Source organism: Arachis hypogaea, chromosome 17 (genome assembly GCF_003086295.3).
Source record: "Arachis hypogaea cultivar Tifrunner chromosome 17, arahy.Tifrunner.gnm2.J5K5, whole genome shotgun sequence".
Lineage (NCBI taxonomy): Eukaryota > Viridiplantae > Streptophyta > Magnoliopsida > Fabales > Fabaceae > Arachis > Arachis hypogaea.
Genome location: NC_092052.1, coordinates 127,309,208 through 127,315,207, shown reverse-complemented (window position 1 = coordinate 127,315,207; position 6,000 = coordinate 127,309,208). Strand labels below are relative to the sequence as shown.

The window sequence follows — 6,000 nt, the reverse complement described above, 5'->3', positions numbered from 1 at the left end:
ACTCTCCTTTTGGATTTTCTTCTGTATTGCTTGGGAAAGTACTAGGAGGGATTTCAGTGATCCTTTTACTCAGCTGGTCCACTTGTGCCTCCAAATTTCTAATGGAGGACCTTGTTTCATTCATGAAACTTACAATGGCCTTAGATAGATCAGAGACTAAGTTTGCTAAATTAGAGGTATTTTGTTCAGAGTTCTCTATCTGTTGCTGAGTGGATGATGGAAAAGGTTTACTATTGTTAAACCTATTTCTTTCACCATTATTAAAGCCTTGTTGAGGCTTTTGATCCTTCCATGAGAGATTTGGGTGATTTTTCCATGAGGGATTATAGGTGTTCCCATATGGTTCACCCATGTAATTTACCTCTGCTATTGCAGGGTTCTCAGGATCATAAGCTTCTTCTTCAGAAGATGCCTCTTGAGTACTGTTGGATGCAGCTTGCATTCCAGTCAGACTCTGAGAAATTATATTGACTTGTTGAGTCAATATTTTGTTCTGAGCCAATATGGCATTCAGAGTATCAATTTCAAGAACTCCCTTCTTCTGAGGCATCCCATTACTCACAGGATTCCTCTCAGAAGTGTACATGAACTGGTTATTAGCAACCATGTCAATGAGTTCTTGAGCTTCTGCAGGCATTTTCTTTAGGTGAATGGATCCGCCTGCAGAAGTATCCAATGAAATCTTAGCTAATTCAGACAGACCATCATAGAATATATCCAGGATGGTCCATTCTGAAAGCATGTCAGAAGGACACTTTTTGGTCAGTTGCTTGTATCTCTCCCAAGCTTCATAGAGGGATTCACCTTCTTTCTGTCTGAAGGTTTGAACATCCACTCTAAGCTTGCTCAGCTTTTGAGGAGGAAAGAACTTGGCTAAGAAAGCCGTGACCAGCTTATCCCAAGAGTTCAGGCTATCTTTGGGTTGAGAGTCCAACCACACTCTAGCTCTGTATCTTACAGTAAAAGGGAAAAGCATGAGCCTGTAGACTTCAGGATCTACTCCATTAGTCTTAACAGTATCACAGATCTCCAAAAATTCAGTTAAAAACTGAAAAGGATCTTCAGATGGAAGTCCATGGAACTTGCAGTTCTACTGCATTAGAGAAACTAATTGAGGTTTCAGCTCAAAGTTGTTTGCTCCAATGGTAGGGATGGAGATGCTTCTTCCATGTAAATTGGAATTAGGTGCAGTAAAGTCACCAAGCATCCTCCTTGCATTATTATTATTTTCGGCTGCCATCTCCTCTTCTTGTTCGAAAATTTCTGAAAGGTGCTTGCTGGATTGTTGTAATTTAGCTTCTCTTAGTTTCCTCTTCAGAGTCCTTTCAGGTTCTGGATCTGCTTCAACAAGAATATTCTTGTCCTTGCTCCTGCTCATATGAAAAAGAGGGAACAGAAAAATAATAATAGGGATCCTTTTTACCACAGTATAGAGGTCCCTGTGTGGGTAGAAGAAAAGAAGAAGAAAAGAATGTAATGTAAGGAAAGAAACACAAGGGTGAGGAGAGCATAGATGTTAGTAGATGAATAAATAAATAGAAGGAGATGAGAGAGAAGGATTTTCGAAAATTATTTTTGAAAAAGGGTTAGTGATTTTCGAAAATTAGGAATAAAATCAAATTAAAATTAAAAATTGAAACAATTAGTTAATTAAAAAGAATTTTTGAAAAAGAGGGAGATATTTTCGAAAATTAGAGAGAGAGGGTTAGTTAGGTAGTTTTGAAAAAAGATAAGAAACAAACAAAAAGTTAGTTAGTTAGTTGAAACAAATTTGAAAATCAATTTTGAAAAGATAAGAAGATAAGAAGTTAGAAAAGATATTTTAAAATCAAATTTTTGAAAAAGATATGATTTTGAAAAAGATAAGATAAAAAGATATTTTTGAAAAGAGATGATTGAAATTAGTTTTGAAAAAGATTTAATTTTTAAAATCACAATTAATGACTTGATTCACAAAAAATCACAAGATATGATTCTAGAACTTAAAGTTTGAATCTTTCTTAAAAAGCAAGTAACAAACTTGAAATTTTTGAATCACAACATTAATTGATGATGTTATTTTCGAAAATTATGTGATAAAGATAAGAAAAATATTTTTGAAAAATATTTTTAGAATTTTCGAAAATAACTAAGAAAAATGAAAAAGATTTGATTTTTGAAAAAGATTTTGAAAAAGATAAGATTTTTAAATTGAAAAATTGATTTGACTCATAAAAACTAGATTTTAAAATTTTTGAAAAAGTCAAATCTCATTTTCGAAATTTTAAGAGAGAAAAAGGGGAAGATATTTTTTTATTTTTGAATTTTTAATGATGAGAAAGAAAAACATGAAAATTATGCAATGCATGAAAATTTTGGATCAAAACAATGAATGCATGCAAGAATGTTATGAATGTCAAGATGAACACCAAGAACACTTTGAAGATCATGATGAACATTAAGAACATATTTTTGAAAAGGTTTCAATGCAAAGAAAACATGCAAGACACCAAACTTAGAAATCTTTCATGTTCAGAAACTATGAATGCAAAAATGCACATGAAAAACAAGAAAAGACACAAAACAAGAAAAAATGAAGATCAAACAAGAAGACTGGCCAAGAACAACTTGAAGATCATGAAGAACACTATGAATGCATGAATTTTTGAAAAATGCATAAATTTTTAGAAAAAATGCAATTGACACCAAACTTGAAAATTGACTCAAGACTCAAACAAGAAACACAATATATTTTTGGTTTTTATGATTTTATAATTTTTTTTTTTGTATTTTTCGAAAATTGTTTGTGGAAAAGAAAAATAAGGATTCCAAAATTTTTAATATGAATTCCAAGAATCTTGCACTCTTAGTCTAAAGCTCCAATCTGAGGGTTAGTCATGGCTTAATAGTCAGTCAAGCTTTAGCATGTAAATCAAGTGGATCAGGAACAGCAGCAGGTGGATTAGCAACAACTAGCTTGCTCTTGATAATGTTGGGTTGGAAGCCCCAGTCCAAATGAATTTAGACATGGCTTTACAGCCAGCCAGGCTCAAACATTTTTCATGAAACTCTAGAATTCATTCTTAAAAATTCTGAAATAATTTTCGAAAACAGATGAGAAATTTTTGAAAGATTTTTGAAAATTTTTATGAAAATAAAACAAAAAGAAAGTTACCTAATCTGAGCAACAAAATGAACCGTCAGTTGTCCAAACTAGAACAATCCCCGGCAACGGCGCCAAAAACTTAGTGCACGAAATTGTGATCTCAGGCAACAGCGCCAAAAACTTGTACGCACGTCTTAATAGATTGTTTTTCATTCACAACTTCGATACAACTAACCAGCAAGTGCACTGGGTCGTCCAAGTAATAAAACCTTACGTGAGTAAGGGTCGATCCCACGGAGATTATCGGCTTGAAGCAAGCTATGGTTATCTTGTAGATCTCAGTCAGGCGGATATCAAATGGCTATGGAGTTTTCGAAAATAAAATAATAGATAAATAGAAAATAAAGATAGAAATACTTATGTATATCATTGGTGAGAATTTCAGATAAGCGTATAGAGATTCTTTCGTCCCTCTGAACTTCTGCTTTCCTGCTGTCTTCATTCAATCAGTCCTACTCCTTTCCATGGCTGGCTTTATGTAAGGACATCACCATTGTCAATGGCTATTTTTCATCCTCTCTGTGAAAATGGTCCGATGCGCTGTCACTGCATGGCTAATCATCTGGAGGCATCACCGTGGTCAATGGCTACATCCCATCCTCTTGTGAAAATGGTCCAAATGCTCTGTCACGACACGGCTAATCATCTGAGGTTCTCGATCATACTGGAATAGGATTCACCCTCCTTTTGCGTCTGTCACTACGCCCAGCACTCGCGAGTTTGAAGTTCGTCACAGTCATTCAATCCCAGAATCCTACTCGGAATATCACAGACAAGGTTTAGACTTTTCGGATTCTCATGAATGCCGCCATCAATCTAGCTTATACCACGAAGATTCTGATTAAGAGATCCAAGAGATAATCATCCAATCTAGGGTGGAACGGAAGTGGTTGTCAGGTACGCGTTCGTGGGAGAATGATGATGATTGTCACGTTCATCACATTCATGTTGAAGTGCGAATGAATATCTTAGAAGCGGAATAAGTTGAATTGAATAGAAAAACAGTAGTACTTTGCATTAATTCATGAGGAACAGCAGAGCTCCACACCTTAATCTATGGAGTGTAGAAACTCTACCGTTAAAAATACATAAGTGAAAGGTTCAGGCATGGCCAAGAGGCCAGCCCCCAAAACGTGATCACAGGATCAAAAATACAATCCAGGATGTCTAATACAATAGTAAAAAGTCCTATTTATACTAAACTAGTTACTAGGGTTTACAGAAGTAAGTAATTGATGCATAAATCCACTTCCGGGGCCCACTTGGTGTGTGCTTGGGCTGAGCTTTAGCTTTCCACGTGTAGAGGCTTCTTTTGGAGTTGAACGCCAGGTTGTGACGTGTTTCTGGCGTTCAACTCTGGTTCGTGACGTGTTTCTGGCGTTTAACTCCAGACTGCAGCGTATAACTGGCGTTCAACGCCCTTTTGCGTCATCTAATCTCAAACAAAGTATGAACTATTATATATTTATGGAAAGCCCTGGATGTCTACTTTCCAACGCAATTGGAAGCGCACCATTTTGAGTTCTGTAGCTCCAGAAAATCCACTTTGAGTGCAGGGAGGTCAGAATCCAACAGCATCAGCAGTCCTTCTTCAACCTCTGAATCTGATTTTTGCTCAAGTCCCTCAATTTCAGCCAGAAAATACCTGAAATCACAGAAAACACACAAACTCATAGTAAAGTCCAGAAATGTGAATTTAACATAAAAACTAATGAAAATATCCCTAAAAGTAACTAGATCCTACTAAAAACATACTAAAAACAATGCCAAAAAGCGTATAAATTATCCGCTCATCAGCCAGCAACTACAAATCAAAGCAAAACCAGCAACTACAAAACAAAGAAGTATCCATAGCCAAATACAAAAGTAAAGACCAGCCACAACACATTGAAAAATCAAAAAATTATCAACATAACCATATCTAAATTCTGCCACCAACATTCAGCAACAAACAAAGCCAGCAAAACCAACAATAATTAGGAGCCAGCAACTACAAATCAAAGCCAAACCAGCAACTATAAATCAAAGCCATTAGCAAATGTCAACAAAAAAATTAGGAGCCATCAGCAACCAGTAAACCAGTAAAAGTGTAAAACACTAGCCAACGAGCAATTAGAAAACACTAAACAGAGTAACAATAAATTTGAAAACAGAGAAAACACTAAAACACTAACCCGGGTAATTAGTTAATTACAGATCCATCAAAAAATACATTCATAAATTAGAAGAACCTTGTGACTGACTATTATTCGAACTAGGTGGATTAGGATTAGCAGAATCATTTGAATTAGGAGGATTGGCGGACTAATTATTACTCAAACAGGCATTATCAACAACTGCTTCTTGATTAATACTTCCATCCATAACTAAAATCAATAAATCATAATCCAAATTAAAAATAGCAACAGAATGGCTAGAAATCAAATAATCATCCATAAGACCATAGAACATAATCAGTAACAAATCCATTACTCAATTTCAGAAACAAATCCATTACTCAATTTCAGAATCAGTAACAAATCAATAACAAAAGCACATATTAGAACAGAATCAGTAACATATCAGAAATCAATCACTAACTTCATAGTTCAGATTTACAAATCCCTAATTTCAGAAATTGCATATTTGAGTAATTTGAAATTTCAGAGTTCAGACCACTAACCTTGAATGAGAGAAGGACGGCGACGGCGAGACGAGAAGGATGGAGACGGCGAGACCACGGCTTGCAACTCGAACTCGAGCAAGAAGACGACGCGACTACGTGCCAAGCTAGGGGTTTCGGTCTCGGACAGGGGGAAGGAAGAGGCGCCTCCGACGGATGGCGGTGGCGGATCCGTGGAAGAGGCTAGGCTTTT

General features: G+C 35.9%; 1 non-coding gene across 1 annotated transcript; it reads left to right on the top strand.

Annotated features, from left to right (window-relative positions):
- Positions 1–736: 736 nt before the first annotated feature.
- On the top strand, positions 737–844 carry LOC112767580 (small nucleolar RNA R71). Its single transcript, XR_003185021.1, has one exon. It is a non-coding gene; the product is annotated as a small nucleolar RNA R71 (small nucleolar RNA).
- Positions 845–6,000: the final 5,156 nt, after the last annotated feature.